General features: G+C 41.3%; 1 protein-coding gene across 1 annotated transcript in view; it reads left to right on the forward strand.

The window, feature by feature from the left end:
- LOC126564842 (beta-ureidopropionase) overlaps nt 1-21,477 on the forward strand; it is a 300,108-nt gene that overhangs the window by 57,226 nt on the left and 221,405 nt on the right. The gene's annotated exons all lie outside the window — the stretch shown is intronic.

Genomic DNA, 21,477 nt, shown 5'->3' on the forward strand with positions numbered 1-21,477 from the left:
TATAACTACTTTTATAGCAGATTAGTAATTGAAATTGATTTTGACGAAGCGTAAACAAACGCGAGTGGAACGAATGTTGAGGCCTTTCACTGGCGTGATAACCTAGTTGTATGAATAATACATTAGATTTATCGGTACTTATATTTAGGCAATTTTTATTCTACCGGAGAAAATTACTGCACCCATAAAAAAGGATAATGGAAGATTATTAAACTTATTCATTTTCCTTTGCTGCACGTTCACCCTGCGAGCTTGCGGTAAGAAGTTTGCCGGGCAAAAGCACTCGGTGAATTGAGGAGCCAAAAGACAGCATGTGATAATCTTCTGATGATGCTCCTTATTGATATGCTTAGAGATTGCGTTGAGCGTGCCGGTATTTAAAGTTTCGTACTAGATGACTCCTGCCAGCAGCTACGAAGCCGGGAGTTTCCCTCGTTCCGTTCTACCGGGTCAGGATTTAGGATACCATAATAGATGGAAATCTGTGTAATTATAATGGGATTTTCTAGAAAGTTGCATTCATTATCACCGTGGATTAGATTGCACCTTTTTTCCGGCGTGAAGGTTTGAGTGCACATTAGTGTAGGGAAAACTTGATGAAGGATGCTGCACAAAAACTTATTAACAGGTTGTTAAGGCTACACACAATTAGGCCACCATAAATAAGCAATTTGAAAATAAGTAGCATTACGCAGAAGTAATTGCATTTTACAATTTTATGATACAAAAACTCTCACCAAAAAACCTAGTTAACCTAGCAATAGTGTTTGAATTTCATGTATTTGATTTTATCAAAACGTTAAGAAAATTTCTTCAGACAGCAAAATACTCCATTCTATTGTATGCCTTGCTCGGGGCTTTTTTATGCTGGTCGAAAACTTTTCCATCGTAACGTGTACAAATCAATCTGAGAGACAAAAACTGTTCGATAACGTTAGCGAATGTCGATTATTCACGAAAAAATCCTTCTGGGGTTTTCCACAAATTTTGTCACCTTTCAAGGGTGGAGACTACTACTACTACTGCTACCAGACTAGCACATGTGAAGTTCTATATTTATGGAAGGATTGTCACCTGAAACTGGTCAGCAGGGTATAGAGAAACGGAGATTCGTGTGTGTTTGTCCGAATGTCGTGACGACATAAGGTGGTAGTGGTAGTGGATTTTTTTTTCAATGCTGTTAGTTCAAGCCAACACATTCCACTCCAGTCCGAACGTTTTGCTTTGTCGAGCAGAGACTATATTGCTTGGTTTAACGTTCGTTCGGTCGGATCAAACCGAAGTGTCTGCTCCGAACGGTCGCTATTAGCTGCTTCCGAAAGGTACTGTATCGCTTTTGCATAATATAGATGGTTTCAAATTCATTGGAAGAGCCGGAAACAGGCAGTGTTCAAATTCTATTGGGAATTGGCCATTTTCGTGTTGGTTTCCCGATGCTGCACGGACGGGGCATTTGACACTTTGGTAGTGTAGATTTTTGCTTTCCTATGCTTTCCGGTATTTGATTAATCCATCGTGTATGTGTTTTTGTGGTGTTTATTTAGACAGCAGGGCAGTAAGAATATAGCCATGTAAGCAATCCACCGTACGGACGTTTAGCGTGCAGAAATTCTGGTAACGAAAAGGACAATGTGTTGTTTCATGATTGTGAAAACCCGTTGTGTGTTGTATGAACCATTTTATATTATAACTTGCCTATGAACGTACAGGATTTAAATTATTTCAATTTTCTATTTGACTATTGTGTGCCTTTCGCAAGGAACGATCGAGTCCCGTATCAAATCCCGTTTGGATTATATCTCCGCACGCAGAACTGCCTATCCAGCAACGAATGAAAGCAAGACAAGCGAATCTGATAGATTGTAATGATCGATTTGGCGGATGTTGTTTACTACTCTAAAATTGCATCGATACCTCAATATAACCATGAAAAAACGAATTAAAACCGATTATTTTGAACGGCACAAATTTGACAGTTTAAAATAAGATCCAATATTGGGCACATAACAAAACAACGTTCAACTTACCATCGTGACACGGAACTAGACATGACTTTAAATGCATGATTGTTGTTGCGTGCAGTATTGTTCATAAATCGTCCATCAGCGCAGATGGCTACCTTCAGAGAGCAATGGACTCTTTCAGTCCAACAAAACAAACACCCAAACACACAGACAAGTTTCCGGCATACATTAGTACGCCAGGTAAAGCCAGTCTGTAGCAACCGCGGAACTGGAAAATTCAATCGATAAATCCATTCTGGTCGAGCTAGTTTTGCTTTCTCCAGCTGTGGTGGCTGATGCCAACGACAACAATTGGAGTCACTTTCCAGAAGCCTGACTACTTAGAGTCAAGCTAACTGAGTAAAAGTGGTAAAAAACAATGAGCCATACCAATCTAAAACACATTGCCTGGGACGCGTAGTAGAATGAAAGCCCCAGAAGAAAAAAAACATGCTAAGCATGCTTCTACCCTTCGAGGGTGATACAAATGCGATTGGCTCATAAACGAGGTGGTATGCGGTTAAAGTACGAACTATCGTGGGCCGATTTTTACGTGCCCTTCCTCACTCATGTTTGTTCCTCTTGTTTTGCACATTGTGTTTTTTTCGTTTATTGTAGAAATATTTTATTTTTATTATTTTCGTTTCGTGATGTCATTTTCAATTCCCATTTGTCTGGCATAGAAATCAACTTTCAATCGCTCCATCGACTTTACCGGTGGCCAAATCCCTATTTGGCACTTGCTAAATAGCTGTGGGAGCAAGAAATATGTCAAAATATGTTCGATTAGCTTCTCTCTAGACACACTAATTTCAGAGCAAATTTATGAAATTGACAACATAATCAGCGCTTGAAGAGAAAAGAAAAGGAAAAATGTTACCTACTCATGGGTCGATTCATACACATCCATGAGGTTGGTAGCTATGGAGCCCTTGCACAAAAATGTTTTTAAAAAAATCTGAAACACTTTAACGAGCCTTACCTTTTTTTTTTTTTTGCAAACATGAAGGTAGTTTCTGCAACGCTACAAGCTCTTGCAGAATCTGGAGGATATTGTAAATATTCAGCTAGGTGAATGAATTTAATGAGCAACCGCACAGCTACGTAATTCTCGCTCTTCACTCATCGCACCAAGCCATTCAACGTCGACGGAACGGCAGAAAGTGATTCGCCAGCAGCTTCTGCAGAAAACGGAACCTGTAGCCAGCCAAGTTTAACCAATCAGTTCAGTTTATATATTCGTTTCTAGCCAACCGTTTTAAACCCGCCAGCATTAATTATTTTTAACTCTTACAAAGATGGAAAGCATTCTTGAAAGTGTGCGTTGCTTGTGTCAGCAACCGTGTTAGGAGTTGGTGAAAACTACTAATTAGTGAGCAGGTTAAAGATTTAATATGGAAACACTAGAGCAAACTGTGATTGTTGATGATCAGTTTTTGCGATGGAATGGATGACTGGGTTAATGTTTAGATAGGTAAGAATTATAATTTTTTTTTGTCTATAAGTTATAATTCACTTTTATCCGTTCAATGTATCATTGCTTTTGCCAATTGAAAACCTTTGTGACTCGTCGACGATTGTCACCAAATGGTAATGTGTGCAATATAATTAACATGCACACTTTTGGCATTTACACGAGAAGCTTCAGTTTCGCTGCAGTGCATCAATCGCAGAATTGACGCAGTCCCAGGCGCGCAATTTCATTTGTCTGCTATTTTGAATTGTTTCCTCAGGTAAGAAGGGCCGTTTTGCTCAAGTCTCAGCCTCGACTTGTTGATGGTGCTGTCGCAGTGCGAAGGGAGAACACGTTTAAGGCTCGACCATCAATCTTGTATTAATCACAGCCACCGAGGCTAATTGTATTTCATTACCATCTTCCGAGTCCGAGAGATCAACGGCAGCAACTCGCGAAGTCATGCATATTAAGCACAGTACACTTGCTGCTCGGCCGAGAATGTTCACAACGAGCTCCCAGGGTGCCATCGACATACAAGCAGCCGCATGTAATTGGGATAATTTGCGCGGGTATTCGAGCAAGGATATCTTCACCGTATGGCTTCACTCAACTGATTCAGCCATATCAATCATTCTAAGCGCCACAGAGGTGTGGGAGAGGTTGGAGGGAGAAAAGTAAGCAGCAGTGTGGCATGAAAATGCAGTCTACACTGAAACTTACCTTGTTAAGTATCACTTGCGAGTCACTAACTCTGGGAACCAGCGGGAATGAAACACTCAAATCAGAACTTCGCCAGAGGAAGATATACGTAATGCAAACAAATTACTAGAACTTTGGCAAACAAGGCAAGGTAAGCATGACAAACATACAACCGTTGTTGCCTGCCTGAACGGTACTAACTGTAAACCATACGACGCATATCCTTTTTGGTGCGCCAGGAGAAGTGTACTTTTCGGAGGGTTCCCCAGCACTTCGGAGAAACCGAATGTTCAGACGACTCCTTTCGGAAGTACTTCGGTAGGACATCGAACAGCGTGGCTTGGAGAAAAGAAATATCCCTCGTGCGCATGTGCCTTAACACTGCCCGCCTGTATGAAGCCGTCAACGGGTAGGATGAATACAGTTCATTTGACAGCTTCATTGAAGTGATTTCGATTGTACCCGGCTGCGAACACTGAATGTATCGGGTATTCAAACAATCAATCTCGGACCATTTCGAATTATGAGCGATTGATGAACTCTGACACGATTCGCCCAGTTCAATTAAGTCAGGAGTATTAGGGCAGAATTAATGGGTGTGTGTTATTTGTTTTTGATGCACTTGTTCATGCCACTCGGAGCGATTGATAATTAGTCTGAGCCTTTTACTGTCTTTGTCGTTCATCGTAGTACGCAAAAAGAGATTACAATTGTTTGCTTTTGCTGTTTCATATGCACAATAATTCTTTTCTTTTTGGTTTGTTTTTGGCTAATGTGTGCTCTGAAGAAGTAAATTGCATTTATGAACCTCATGTCATAAAAATGTTATGAATTAAAATGTTGCGTTCCGCGCACAAGAGGACAATTAACGAACATTGGTAAAGTTTGTGCTGACTTTTCCTCTGTCGCTCCTCGTCTCGTCTTTGATGGCGATAATGGAGATAATGATGATGATGATGATGATGGCGGCGCTGATGCACTCAGGGTGAAAGTTAAAAGAATGAGATAAAAATTATTCTACACCCTGCTGATGAATATCAAACAGTGTGAACTGTGCGCGAGGGTAGGAAAACAGAAACAAAAAATGTGGATGATGTATTTTTGTGCTGGAGCGTTTCATGTCATCCGAATATTGACATCTTTTGAACAATGTACGGTTGGTTTATCCCCAAATCGTCGAAAATAATGAGCACAAAAATGCTCGTACGCATGTAGCTTGCCTAACGTGTAACGTGTGCGCCTATGCTAATCTATGTTTTAACAAACATTTACACAATTAAGAAACATCATGAAGATCATGGAAAGTTAACTTGTGTACCAATAGGAATGCCATTAGGAATTCTGCGTGTATAGCGATATTTGCATACATTAAGATGTGCTACTTCCAAGGCTTTCATAATAGCATACAAGCAAGAGATTTTGTTTATTAGGTCTGCAAATAAATAACGACCGTTTTGAAATTGATGGGGTCACTGTGGACAGTGGCGCGATTTTGACGTTTACAAAGGTCATAAATCAAGCTCGGGAATGAAACAGTTCGGGAGACTGTGTAAACAGATGAGTGATTATTTCGTGCGAGTAAAAGTTCCTTTTTCTTGAAAATGTCTGATTTTGAGGCGGATAAGCGTTGTATACGGGAGGTGTTGCTGTTTTTGTTTCGAGAGAATAAAACGGCAGCCAAAACGCGTCGAGAGCTTTCGAGTGCCTACGGCGATGCTGCTCTAAGCGAAACAAGGTGTCGGGATTGGTTTTGACGCTTTATAAGCGGTGATTTCGCCTTGGAGGATGCTCAACGTGAAGGAAAGCCCAAAACGTTCACTGACGAAGAATTGACGCCTTTACTGGAGCAAAATCACTACCAAACGCAAAAAGAGCTTGCAGCCGTGCTTGGTGTAACTTGACAGGCCATATCATCACGGCTGAACGCGTTGGGCGTGATACAGGAGGGCAAATGGATACCATACGAGTTGAAACCGCGGGACATTGAACGCAGATTCTTCATATGTGAATTGTTGGTCCAGCGGCACAACAGAAAGGGGTTCCTGCACAAAATCGTGCAAAAAATCATGGGGATCTCCTGGTCATACCCCAACATCATCATCTCGGCCGTACATCCATAGCTCGAAAGTTTTGCTGAATATTTGGTGGGACCAGCTCGGCGTCATTTACTACGAACTTCTGAAACCGGGAGAAATAATCACCGGTGAACGCTACCGGAATTCTGCTGCTTGGCAATGCTGGGCCACATGTTGTGCAACCTGTGAAAAACTACCTTAATACTCTCAAATGGGATGTTTTACCGCACCCGCCGTATTCACCGGATCTGGCACCATCGGATTTTCATCTGTTCCGATCCATGGCACATGAATTGGCTGACCAGCAGTTCTCCTCCTATGAACAGGTCCAGAATTGGTTGGATACCTGGATAGCGTCGAAAAACGTATTGTTTTTCCGAAAATGAATCTGCGATTTACCCGAAAGGTGGTAGAAAGTAATAAATAAGAATGGCCATTACTTTGATTGACCCAATTTCTACAAATAAAAATGCCACGAGTAAAAATAAATTTATGAAAAAACGGCCATTATTTATTTGCGCATCTAATACTTTCGCAAAAGATAAACAAATCAGCCACCACATTGACAACATTGTACAGTTATTGTATCTCAAAAAGTTATGCCCTTTGATATGCTTATTATCGTTCCAACGATCAAGCTGAAACGTTCACATCTATTTTCATTCTAATGCATGAAAACTCAGTATGCAATATACCATTTACACAAATGATAAGATAAACCAAATCTCGAAATCTAGTTCTAGCATTATACACATACACACTCACACACCCAAAGATGATTCACCACTAAAGCATAGTGGTGGTTTGGGAAATTGATGTGGAATGAATTAAGAATGCAAAAACAAATTGTATAAACACCGTACCGCTTTCAAATCCTCTAGTGCTCGGTGTTGGGATTGTCCTGGCACTATGAATATTGTATGTTTATCCCGAGTGGGGCAAACAAAAAAGCTAAACAAAACACAACGGAACTATTAAACAGGATCAATTTAATACAAGTTTCATACTCGAATCTGCAAGTATCATGAACGATCGTACCACAGAACAGAAAATATTCGATAGGATGAGTAGAAAGCTTGCTAATTGTTTGATATAAAGGTATGTGAGCTAGTTTCCAAACTCCTGAAGGTAAGACATGGATTTGGTTTTATCTTCATGATTTATCAATTGAGATGTTGATCGATTTGTTTAATTTCTCCACGTCTTTCTGGCTGTAGACAATGGTTTTTCTCACTAAGTGGAAATTTTCAAAATGATTAAAGAGTAAAACTGAAAGTTAAGTGGCGATATAAAGAAATACATAAAATCAATCAACCAAACATGCTTCATACCGCTTGCCATTATTGGTGAAAGATCTTCAAACGGGAGCAATATTCAGTTGTGTCAATAAGCTTACGAAACAGCTCAACGTAACACCTGCATTACTTCACCTATTGCATTGATGTTACAAATTCATTACTGCAACTTCAACGGGCTCAGTGCCATTCTTCCGTTTAATAGGAGACTCTTTTTTCCTATGCGTTGTGCGAACGAGAAAGAAGCGTAGAAAGACAAATACGATTTCATCCGAAATGCTTTCCGATACGCGACGCACCGTTTGCAGCTGCCGAAACGTACATCGAACGTCAGCAGTGTAGCGGCATGCGGTGCAGCACCTCCTTGCGTTGGCCATTCGGGAAACCAAACATTCGAGCTGTTATTTGTTTTAAATTTATTTCTGTGAATAATTTTATTATTGTTTAATTGAATTTAAATGGAATAAAATATTCTGCCATGCCCGCGTTTGTCAAATATTTGCCGTATGACGATGTGTATGCTCATGCATGCATGCATGCATCCGTGTGCATGTGTGTTCACGCTAGTTTTAATGCATGTACAAGAACAATTTAAGCTTCTCTTACTGTACATCCACTTTCGTCATGCGGTTGACACGTGGTGCAATCTACCGAGCGACGACCATCATGCCGGTAGCAGCAGCGCCCCGTTTGTGTGGCACAATCGCCACTGCAGTGTGCCGGCCGAACAGGATTCTGGGCAGGTTCAACCCGTTCAAAAAGGGCAACGTTATGCGTGATTCCCAGTGCGGGGGAGTAGATGGAAGTGAATCGGCCCTCCTTATCGGTTCACCAATTCGACCACGTTTCTCCCCAAAAAATTGGCATCAGAGTTGTTCCCTCCCTAGACGGCTTCCGAGCGCGGAAAGTTACACTACCTACGGGATGAGGATAGCCTATCATCCATTGACCGCCGTTTATGGAGCCCATGTACGTTGGGAAGTTGTGGCAATCGATTGCTTAAATAATCGAGTTCAGTTTTTTTTTTGTTGCCATGCAATGGTAAACAAATAGGAGGCAAAACAATGAATTCATTTTCTCTCTAACCGGCTGCTTGCTCCGGAAATGCAGACGAGTGGGAAAAATTATAAATGGAAAAATGGAGTGTCACATTCGCAATACGTTACTGCTTTTCTTATTGATTGAGTCGAAAGAACGGTAGCGCAATAGTAACAAAAAACTCAACCAAATGGGTGTGATGAATAGTATATGCAAGAGTCATGCTGCCATGCTTTATGTATTTTTTAAAAAGTTTTGTGTGGTATTTTAGATGCATAATCATTACATGTGTCACAATTTATTAAACAGAGGTTTTTTTTTTATTCATTCACACAAAGCATTTCGTACATGTGGTGAGCCATTTTTGCAAGTATAAGCTCAAAACAATGCTAGAAACCATGCCCACTCTGCATTGTAACACAGGCAAACGAGTACACTCATGGCGCACTTTTCTGCTCGAGGTCACACAGCATATCGATGGGTGGTAGGAGACGCAAGGCCACAGTCACAATTCATGCAAAAAAAAAAAGCGACCAGCAGGACGAATGGGAGATATTCTAGAGCGACGCCAGCATGTCTGCGGTATACACCCTTATCTTGCGGCTGTAAAGCCGCCTCTACTTGCATACATGAAATTTGGTTGCACATGTGCGATGCGATGGGGAAGAGTGTATGGGAGCGGACAGTCAACTGATTTCCTTCAATCCGCAGCATTTCCCAGGAAGATCTTCCCAGAGACTTAAGAAGAGCTGAGTGAAACAGCCAAGCTCAATACAAAAAAAAAAAGCTCTTCAGCTCTTATTTCTCCGGGCAGCCTGCCCAAAACTAGGCGTTTATGTGTTCATAAATAACGCAAAGGGTGTTAAAAATTTGGCTTTATTCACTGCCTGGTCACGGCAGGAAACTCACAGCGGAGGTTCGAATCCTTTCGCTATGTTTGTGGCGTATCGATTGAACTTTTTTCCTTTTATTTCCGATTCCGGAGGCATGCAGCAGCAGATAAGGTCGATAAGAATCAGTTCAGTATCAGTTTAGAATCAAGTACTTATTGCAAGCGGTGCATGCTTTATCTTGCCTACTGATATTGGAAAAGGAGAGGGATATTAACAAAAGACAAGGACTTGCGGTTCGGTAAGCCTAGACGCAATATTACCCCTGTTGAGCCATAATTCAGGGACGTAATCTGATATTTAGCAAGAATCGGTAGCCGAGATGACTGTGGCGCATCAAGCAGCGATTTACCTCTCCGGAAGAGTTCGACATCACGTTCGTCAGAATCGCTCAGACTAGTATACCCTTCACTTATTTTACGCGATACAGCAAATTTTGATTGGTAACCACATTCTGTCTTTCCGCTCGTGCCAGGTCCCGTAACTGGTATTTGATGTTTCGAGTTGATGAAAGGAAATATTGGCCGTTGATTTCCGGCAACAACTAGAATAAGGCAAACACGAAAACGGAGCTCATTGAACGCTCTTAAAGTGGCTCGTTCGGCTTGTTTTGGGTTTTTGTAGCGATGAATGGAATCTGGTTGCCTCGAAACCCCCCCCCCCCCCCCCCCAGCACCAACAGTTTCCTCCCGTTCCGAGCCAATGATCCTCGGCGTCACAAACGAATACACCACGATGTGCTTGGGTGCGGTAGGATTTTGTCGGGAAGGGCATGCACTGGGAAGGGAATAAGGGATTGATTTTAATCAATGATGCCAAGTGTTTAATGAGTGCGAACAATAAGGACGCCACAGGCGAGGAAAATTGAATTAAAGTAATCGATACAATTTTTCACGTACTCTTCACCCAGGAACATCCACCTAGGACCTCGTTCCAGTTTGTCTGCGGTGTGGGAAAATTTGCATTCATTGAAAACAGAATGTAACAGCATTTCGATCGATCGGTTTATCATTCTTGTACACCAACCAGATGAAAACAGTCATCCATCTTCCGCACGTGGTAAATAAGAGCACGCGAGTCGCGATTCGATACAATGTGACAGCAAGAGGAGATGCTGTTGCAGAAAGTGAGGACATAATCTGCTCATATCGATGATGTTTCATAATTACTTACGTGCATTTTATACTTTCATGCATCTTAAAATTCTTCTCAATGCAATCTATAAAATGAGTGTGAAAGATGATCAGTCTATTTACTGGGTATCGCCTGGTCAACTTGGCAGTTAGTTTGGTGCTTTTGCAATTTCTCGTTGATTGCATCTGTCCGAATAAAAAGTGAGAGTAGCAACTTTACCTGTTCGTTTACCGCAGTGTGATTCCACTTGACGCTTCACAGCAAAACCACAATCACATCAGCCAACCGAGCATTTTCCAGTGGTCAAATTTGAGATTCACCAATCTTTTGGTTCATTAATACGATTACGAATTAATTAAACTAATCAGGTTTCTGCATTCTCTGGTGGCAATACACACACACACACCCGTTTTTGCGGATGAACCGTTCGGTCGATAGGAAATCTCCATCGAAGCTGACCTCGTCCGAAGCCGACGTGCCCGGATACACCCACCCAGAATCATGATTTTTCTCCTGCGTTGCATGTGCCGGCGGTGTTAAGGAGTAGCTTCGTGCTTCGTAAGGGTTTTATTTTTCATCCTTTACCTTTTTACAGTTTTCCTTCGTTGGGTACGCCTGCCAGCATTCCGTTCAGGCTGTCGTGTCATGTCCGTGGGGAATCGTTTTTGATCGAGAAGAAAGGCCAAACAGCAGTTTCCGAGGGCTGCATCGAAACACAAGCTGCTGTGTGGGTGAGCTTGTGTAAAGACTAGAAAATCGTTCTGTTTATACCCGCCCTGTGTACAAATCCGGGAGGTTCTCATGGATAGCCGCTTTGATCCATCCCGGTCCATCCATGCAGACACCAACGCCGGAGCTAAAATAGACACACTTACTCAGCCGGGTAGGTACAGTCAAGACCGGTGCAATGGAAGGACACGGGCATGGCACTCTGGCCACCGTGTTGATCCTAACGTAAAACCATGCTTATGCGAAGGGTGTACGTTAGTGAGGCTGCGAGTCGACCAAAACGCAGCTTCACCAGTTTCGGATCCGGGGTCGGAAGAAATCGAATTAAAATTGTATCAACTTTAGTGGCGTTGGTTATTTTTGACGGTTCGTGATATGCTTGCCGAATGGCTTCGTTATCTGATGTCCAGGATAGCCGGTCCGGCGAAGGTTGCAACTGGGAGAACACGTGGGAGAAGCACAGCAGCTAACCCAAACTTAAGTTAGCAGCCTGAAAACTGTACTCGAGGGTGAGCTACTCCTATTGGTTGAACCTTTATTTGCTTTTTTTTTTTTTGCTTCGTTCTAGCCGCCCCTCACCGGTTTATGGTGAGGAGTGATAAAATAAGTAAACCGCTCACAAGTGAGTTATGAATGTTTGATGATCGGTAGTTTACCTCGAGGCCAATAGCCATTGCTGCTAGCCAGAATGTGGGTTGACTTTATTATTAGTCATCCCGTTTTGCCTGTCGTTGATGTAGTTCCATTAAGCTTAGATCAATAATTTGTACTGTTCCATCCTTTACATATGTAATATGTTCTGGACAACGGTTCCACTCACCGCGTGGATGGGCGACCGGAGATTCAAAGGTATCGGATTCATAAATCTGTCTAAGACATCACTATTACCGTAGGCATTCCGTAGTGGGGGGATCATTTTTCGCTCTCATTGACACACAGTGAGATATATTAGTTTAGCATGAACAATTTCGTTTGCTTTACTTTCATTGCACATTTCGACGGATTGCAATATCATCGTAGGGAGTAGAGTAGATGTTAGAAGAAATATTCTACGTTGTACTGTTAGGCTCATAAAGTGATTGTAGAGATATTGACAACAACGGCCATCGATTGTTTTTGTTATTTGGGTAATGTCAAAGTGACATAACGAAAACTGAAAAATAAAATCGTGCTTTCGGTCGAAACCATCATACAGAAAAGACGCGTTTTACTGCTCCTCCGTAAAGTTCAACAGTGATGAGGTGCGCTAGGTGGTAGATCCAAATGAGAACCGGCAAAGCGCGGGCCTCCCGTATAACTTAAAACCGCATCATCAATGCCTGGCTCCTACCCAAACTGCTCTACGGCATCGAATTTTTTTCACGCGAGTAACCTTCGAGAAGAGAGTAGCACTTATTTACCACACAGCCATCCGCTATGCCACTGGTGCATTTGTCACTAGTCCGATCAACTCCCTCCTCTGCGAAAGCGGCCTCCTTGCTATGGAACATATGCAGCTCGGATCCTTGAGAAAGGACTCGACGTAACTGCACTCATCACCAGATCCCAATCGCAGAACTACAGACACTTACCAACCAACAACTACCACCGATCATCCAATCCACCTGCCGGGGAGTTCGTCCCTGGTATTTCCGTACACCTGCCATAGACTGGGAACTTAAAAGCTCTCTCCGGGGAAACGGAAAAAGCAGCCACATCGCCAATAGTACCTTTACTCACTTAATACAGACTAAATACAAACATTTTCATCATATCTTTACAGACGGCTCCATTTATCTGGATTCAGCCGGCTGTGGGATCCACTCCACCACAGACAACCGCGCCATCAAACTTCCTAATCACACTTACATCTTCTCCGCCGAAGCAATAGCGATTCAATTAGTCGCCGACGAAGGACTACAGACTGACCGACCGAACGTCATCTTCAGTGACAGTGCCAGTGTTCTGGCTGCCCTGGAACACGGCACCCACAAAGTCCCCCACATCCAGCTTCTAGACTCCAAACCTGCATCCCCGACAATCGTTTTCTGTTGGATTCCGGGTCATTCCGGAGTTCATGGTAACGAGAAAGCCGACCAACTTGCCAACGAAGGTCGGCTCCGTCCTGACGAAGCATACAACACCCTTTCACGCCATGATGCCATCCGCTTCACCAACACCATCATCTCCCAACACTGGAACTCCACATGGCACAGCAACAAACTCCGTCCTATCAAGAACAACAACTCTTCATGGGAAGATACCGAACCAGGCCACATCCAACGAGTCCTTTCCTGCCTTCGTATAGGTCATAACCGCCTTACACACTCCTACCTCCTAGAAAAATCTAGTCCTCCACTCTGCAGCTTCTGTGGTGTTGACATCACCGTCTGCCACAACCTCACCGATTGCCATGGATACACGACACACTGAGCCACCTGCCAACTAGACACCGATTACACGACAATCCTATCACCCGACGAGCTTCAGCAGTACCGTCTCATTAGATTTTTACGCATCAGTCATTTATATAGAGAAATTTCAGCAACAGTTTAAACTAATCCCTTATTATATGACATAATCGCAATAGTTTTCCATAATATTTAAGTCACATATACGATAGTTTTGTATTAGATTAAACCATTTTTTATACAGTAGAGATACAAATGTAGTCTCTAAGATTCAAAGCCTCTATAAATAAACAAAAAAAAACATAAATGAAGTGAGCGTTTTATTCTAAATTTCGTTTATCACTTGTTTCACTTACAGATATAATACGCTTTAAAAGATAAATAAAAAAGTTTTTCGATAACGTTTTTAAACGTTTGCACAATTTTACCGAGACACTTTCAACCAATCGCAATCTATTGCAGGTATGTTTCAATCAGCCGCCAGCAGCCAGAGTGTTCTTGTACGGGTGCTTATCCGGAAGTCAGTCAAATGACGATACTTTGGCCGGGCTAATTTATCATATTTACGTTCCGGTGTCATCTGTTGGAGCATCAAATTGGAGGATAGTTTGCTGCACAGCTTTTCACGGGCATTCATTTTTTATCTTCTTGATAAAAACAAAAATGCTGGAGGATCACCGCATAGTGTGCTCATTTTTATTCATCATCTGCTTTTTGTTTTATTATGCCTCGGCATGCGATTGACAGCGGAGAGGGTGAGAAAGTTGTGCTTGCCGAGCTTTCGATATTCTGGGAAAGCTTCCGGCTAATGATGATGAGGTGAAAATATTGATTGGAATATTGAAATCCTACAGTCATACAGTTTACATTGGTTATAAGATTTTACGAAACGCGAATGAAAGTAAAGCCTAATTTCCTAGCCAAAACAGTGTTGTCAAATGTATGAATTTCTTTCACCGAACGAGAGGAGCAAAAAAGAATAGGAAAGCAGCAGTTTCCATAAAACGTTCATTTTCAAATGATTCAACAATTAGTGTCACTGCAATGTGTGCAAAGCACTTCCGCCCATTAAGGTGTGTGTGTGTGTGTACGAAACGCTGTGTGGTGCCCTCGCGGTGAGCTATGGCGTAATAGTCTATCGAACATTCCGCACACAATAGATGAAAAATCGTTTTCAAGCTAACTACCTATTTGAACGACGACCAAAGAGGTGCTCTCTTTGGCATCTGCGGGGGAAAAAAAACTAAATTACATCAACGCTCAGCCTCACTGGGCTTGTGACCATAAACTCAAACTTACCCGTTCGTTCTATTCTGCGTCGTTATATTCAACACTGATTGATGACATACTTGAGAGTAAAGTTGCATAGGAATTGTTTTTTTTTTGCTCTTCTTCTCTCGTTGACAGCAACGTATTCTTCACATTCTGTCCTTGACGCTATTACCGCCAGTTGGAGTGTACATTTAGTGCCGTTTCTCATTGCAGAACCCGACAAGTTGCGTCTGGTAGGCTTACGGATTGCTTCGGCTTATACCCTGTCGATGATCATCCGGAAGTTGCTTACTTAACTGCCATGGGTACAAGCGAGAGAGCAAAACGCTATAAACAAACCGAGCATAAGAAAGTGCAGAAAGTGCTTTACATAATTGAATTGCAATGCGACACGTTGGCGACACGGGTGCGACCAATTCCTGCGGTGAGCTGAAACGGAAAACTTAAACCATAGAGAAAGGCGAACCTCTTAAGCGGTGCCATCTTCCCACCCCTCGTACTCAGCGAGCGGATGGTTAGTAAAAAGGGATAAATCCTAACACAATCGGAAATATCATCGTTAGGCGACAAGAAAAACGAAACACAAATAAACCTCACCATCAATGACAAATGGAACAAAATACATAAGTGGCTTTTTAATTTCCTCACAAGCGTGAAAGATTTATCGCACAAAGTTTCAATGCGGCAAAGAGGGTTGAGTGCATGATAATGGGCAGCAATAAAAACCTGATTTTGGGTGGCACTTTCTTGCTGTATGTGGGAAGGTTGTTCTTCCCACGCTTTATTAAAAAAGGATCATCGAAGGGTACATGCTTGAGAGTGTTGGACACATTTGCTGTGTGATGTCACAATTTTCAATCCATCACAGTTCATGATTGAACACCGCAGCCAGGGAGACTGTTGTGAAATGGATGGTAAATAAAGTTTTGACGATTGTGTACGATTGCGAAAAGGATTGAGCTTGGGACGATTCGTTGACATGTGATGATTTTAAGTGAGCAGCGATTTAAACGTACGAAAGAACACAATAAAAGAAAACGCTACCACCAATCGGCATGATGGTTGTACTATACTTTGCCACTCTTTTTCTGTACCAAACTGTCGGAATCCGTCCCGTAACGGAACGTACAAAAATAAAACCAAAACTACACACACACACATCAGCTGGGCTGCATTGGCAGCAACGGAAGCGACTAGCAACATCTTTGCGCTTTCAGATTTCGTGGCCAGTCTTTGGAAACGTGAACAACCAGTATGGGAAAAATATTTTCACTGTAAATTTGAATTTTATTCAATTTTCCATTCATTTCTTCGGAGCTGCCAAATAGTCGACTCGCTTTCCGGGAAGCTGCATTTTAGGAAAACTGCGGTGGAGAACACAGAGGAGTACAGATACTACCAAAACTTAAGAAACGAACCGCTTGGCCATGTGTGTAGCTTTATATGTGTGCGCGTGTGAAAGCACCTATTTTCAGTGGCGTTCTCCAGCGCTCCAGGGCTGGCAGAAGAATTGAACCATCCGACGACAATTTGTCGCTGTGTGCTTAACTCTTCCTATCTGAGGTGTCATAGTGTGTGCCCTTTTTTCCGTTTTTCGGCTGACGCCTATCCCTCTCCAATCGTCACAGTACAGCTAAGAAAAAGAAAAAAAGAGGAACGAAAAATGGAGCATGTTTCTGACTTAAGACATTCATTTTTCTCCATTTGCTTGTCCTGCCTGTTCCGGCTTCGGCGCTCCATTCGGCGCTCCATTCGGCGCTATTTCCATACGACAATCGGAGCAATATGCAGAATAATACGAAAAGACGTTTGTGTATTGAATAGACAACGTGGCGTCCCATATGTTAAGATATTATTTTATATTTCCATGGTTTTAAGCGCAAAGCCAATGTTCGGCCCGGCACCACATACAGCTGATGTTGTTTCGGTACACTATCCTCTAGCTGATGCTTACCAAAAAAAAAAAAAAGTATGGAAATCTTTTTCAAGAGTCAAGCATCCCATCGTTGTGGGTGGCAGAGTGGAACGTGCAGAACTAAACTGCATTGCTCTTAAATTGCCCCGGTGGTTGCGTTCGAAGGCGGGTTGCGTTGGCTTCCCACTTCGTGCACAGTCGGCGCCGAACGAAAGGATACCGAGGCCACCGAAGAGCGGTGGCAAGAAATATGTTTTGCGAAAGGAAATTCAATTTCTCCGAAGGATTTCGAAGGTTTCACTTTTGGAAGCGAACGTGCATCGTTTTCTTTCCGTGCACATCCATTAATGCGTACGCTTGCGAGCAGTTTTGAGTGGTGAATTTTTATTGGCCCAATTTGCCGACCCAGCCCGCGTTATTTTTTATTTTATTTATTTTTGTTCTTTATATTATGTTCTGCCCTGCTCGAATTGCTGATCCACATAAACTGCACCTCAAAAAACCCCGGGGCAATTGTAACCGAAATCTTAGGAATAAAACCACGAACGACGGAAACAATTGGAACCAACGTTTTCCGATCCGCCGGATCGGATCGGTGGGTAGCTATTTTGAATGGGGGATTTATTTGGGTGTGTGCAAGCGAGAATGTTGCTTTGTGCATTTTTCTACTGTTTTTTTGTATAAAAATATGATGTTTATCTTACGAATAAAGCCAGCAGAGATCTCTAACGCATGAATTCGTTCTCTGTTTTACCATCAGAGTTTAGAATACAACGAGCAGCGTATGAGTTGTACTGGAATTTCAGCGAATGAAAACAGAAAATCATGACAAAATAATCAACGATCATGAAGAGCCGCGTTTGTTTTTTGGTGTATCAAATGTGTTGGATAAAGGTTCATTCTGTTCACAACTCAACGTACTCATGACAAGCGTGAAATGATTTTATAAGACATTTCCATGTTCCAGTATTTTCGTAACATAAAAATTTCGTTTTCTTAAATAAAGCACCAAAGCATAGTTACGTAGCATTAGACACGCTTGTTACAATTATATAAATTAAACATTTTTTTAAGCCTTAAGCAACAGAAAAACAAAATGTTGTCGACTCATCGATGAAAATGAACAAGCGTCAGAGATTTTCTCATGCACCAACGCTACGTAACCACATTCCTCTTACCAATTTTTTTTTCCCACTTTTCACGAGTTGCGTATCAAAACATTCCTCCACACTTTTCGTGAATATAAAATTTACTCACGCAACGCAAAGAGGATGAGGTTGGCCTGTTATTTTATGCCCGCCTCCCTTGCGTTTGCCTTTTGCATTCGGCTTCAAATCTACATCCGATACTGCATTCCTCCATATGCTCCCATCCCGTGCAAACCGGACCATCAAACAGATCATCAACCGGATCCGGCATAACCGGATTAAATTTGAATCAACCGAAAATCGGGAAACGTGATATGCTTCGAAATCGTTCGGCGAGTTGATGGGTGGAGTTGGCCGGAGTCCTCTTTTGCTCTGGTCTCCATGATTCATGATTCGCTTTGGCACCGTGGCCGTGGATATTATTCTACCTTATCGTTTTAATCGAATCAAAACATTATTTTTTTCGCTTCACCACTCGCACACACACACACACGCACATAGGGTTGCATAGCAATAGCTACGCTAGTAACAACATCAACACTACACCGTTTCGGTCGAACGGTCATAGGGACGCATGTGGAACGGGTGAGCATTCGAACCGTTCCGGGAGTTTTCTGGGCTGGTGAATTTTTCCTACGTATAACGTTTCGATAAGTAAAATCTTTTCCGGCTTGTACCTTCCCTTTTTTTGGAGATGAATTCTGCTGATGGGTGAAATTTTACCTTATTCCACGGAGGGAGAACGATCTACATTCCAACACGTTAACGCTTGCATAATTATCAAGGTAACGATCGTTGTTACTTGGTGCCATGCAATCAGGCGTGTCGTCATCTTGACTACATTTCACAGTGGGCAACGGCCATACAAATGCCGGGATTAAAATCAGTTTCATGAACTCATGTCGTTTTTTTCTCTAAACAAGTTTGATTTAACTAAAAACGGTATGATTACATAATAATTCATATATTTTCTTAAATATTGTAAGTTTTTAATGATGAAAATCATGTATTTAGGTCCGTAACATAGATATAAGACACCTAGATTTTTAAGCATAAAACAAAAAAGGTAGGTAAAAGAGGTCTTCTACAAAGTTGTAGAGAATAAAAACATACATTTCTATGAGCTTATCATATGTTTTCAACGGATCGAAAAACGTTCCATGTAACATATTTATGAGATACCCTACGATCTTATTCTTTACAACTGGGTAAAACGTAACTTTTATCTTTCGCTTCATTTTTTCCTCTTATTAAAAAGAAACTAGGTGTCCTATAGGTATTTTAGCTATGGCCTGTAGTAGAATGGAAGAAGCTAGTGATTTCGAAGTTTGACTTCAATTAAGGAACACTATCTAAACGAACTAGGAACATATTATGGCGAGGATATTTTAGGTTTGAACATTTAAAAAATAACAATTAAATTGCAAAAAATAACTAACGAAATATGTTTAGACACTTTAATATATAATGATAAATCATCTGTAATAAATTTTTAATATATGAAAACATAAAAATAATTAATGATTTTAGTTACAATATGAATTCATTTTCTCTTAAGCACTAACTACTACGTAGAAAATTTTACATCAAATAGTTAAATATAATGAATAGTGTCTTCAAACTTAGTTCAGTCAATTAAATTGTTCTTCAATAATGTTCTAGTCCGGTATAAAACTAATATTAAGTGACTCCAAATTCTCCAAAATTTCTTCATAAATGTCGCCATCGTCACTGACATCACTCCCCACCACGCTTGTGTTTTCAACCTGTCCAATATGTTGTCCAAAAGTGTTAACGCTAACATCCGGGAAAAATTGTCTTACTTCATCAGGAAATTTTTTCGATTTTTTTCTGTTTTTCGAGGTTTATTGCAGGCGTTTCTTAAGGGATATAGAACTTATGTAGGGATCTGAAGAATAAAGGGCCTGCATAAAAATATCCTTTAAATTACACTCTTGATTTATTTCTCGCATGTTCTCTTCTATCTCGTCTATATATTTTGTATCGACCTTCAGCAGCTTCTTCTCCTAGTGGGCCTATTGGTGCTGGGGCTCTTAAAATTATTTCTCCAATATGTGCTAATACGCGGTGTACAGTTGAAGGCATTATACAAAAGTGATACCGAAATACCGAAAGAAAATACGTTGCTCAAGTTCACAAGCTACCCCATGTTCCCGGTTCTCTCGTGTACAGAACGGCGCCGCCATCACATTAAGCTTGCGGTCGTTCCAGAAAAACTCAAATGATTTTCACGGTCGCGCATAGTCGCAACCAGTTAAAAAGAAAATGAATAGTAAAACTGTTGGCCTTTCATATGATATATGCGACAAGAGTCAACTCGAGTGCAAAAATTGTTTTTTTCATTGTCTAATACAAAAATTTTGAGAATTTTAGGAACTTTTTTTTGTTTTTGCCAATTTTTAAAGCAAAAAAAGATCATATTTCTAAAACAATGAAAAAATGTAAAAAGTATTTTTAAAAATCTGTCCAGAAACGACAAAACTATGAAACGACAAACTATATATTTGCCTAAAATATAAGATATATTCCAACAAAAACTTACCAGCAAACGATTTGATGTCAAATTTTTCAGGACTTTTCAAATTTAAAAATGACATATTTTGGATTTATCTTAGTGTAAGTATCTACTTTCCAAAAATGTATTTAGTTTTAACAAAACATGAAGTTAGTTTTTTTTATTTTTATACAGGTATTTGCCCAATGTGCATTTTATTTATTTAGAGCTTCTAGAAGGAAGATATTGTCAATCGCTGTTTTTTGTCGGACTTGAACTGTCCACCAAAAAAAATGCAATATCGAAATGTCATAGATTCCTCCACGTGGAGCCAATAGGGCTATTTTGCTAAAACTTAATTTTGTTGCCTTGGTTTTTGCTTTTCATTGTTTTGATGGCGAACACCATTCCTGTATGTATAATTGTCGCTTGAATGCTCTGAAGCCTGTTAAAGTGCGTCAAAAGTTTCACTTTCTTTCCTGGCTAGCTGACTTATTGCTGAACTTCCCGTAAAATGGGAAGTGAAGCTCCTTGTGAAGTTTTTTGTTTGTATGGATAATTTTCTTTCGCTCGTGTTCATCGACAGCTCAACTTTTCCAATACTTTCTTCGTTTGGAGCGAGCAAAGTCACATACCAACAGCTTACGGTGTACCAACACCCGCACCTGAATCCTTTTTTTGCCCGCGTTCGACGCTGGTCGTCGATGCACAACGCCGCACGGATTCATTATCAACTACCTGGAGAGTTTCTTCTCTTTATTCATTAGCATGACGACTTTCTTCCGGTTTCCTTTTTTTTTCGGGAGACAAATTTTTGATTGAAATACTTTCCGACCCGAGACTGACTGACGCTGATGGGTTTGTTTATTTCGTTTGGTGCTGGTGTAGGACGCAACCGATACGCTGTACAACGGGTCG

Source organism: Anopheles maculipalpis, chromosome 3RL (assembly GCF_943734695.1).
Source record: "Anopheles maculipalpis chromosome 3RL, idAnoMacuDA_375_x, whole genome shotgun sequence".
Taxonomy (NCBI): domain Eukaryota; kingdom Metazoa; phylum Arthropoda; class Insecta; order Diptera; family Culicidae; genus Anopheles; species Anopheles maculipalpis.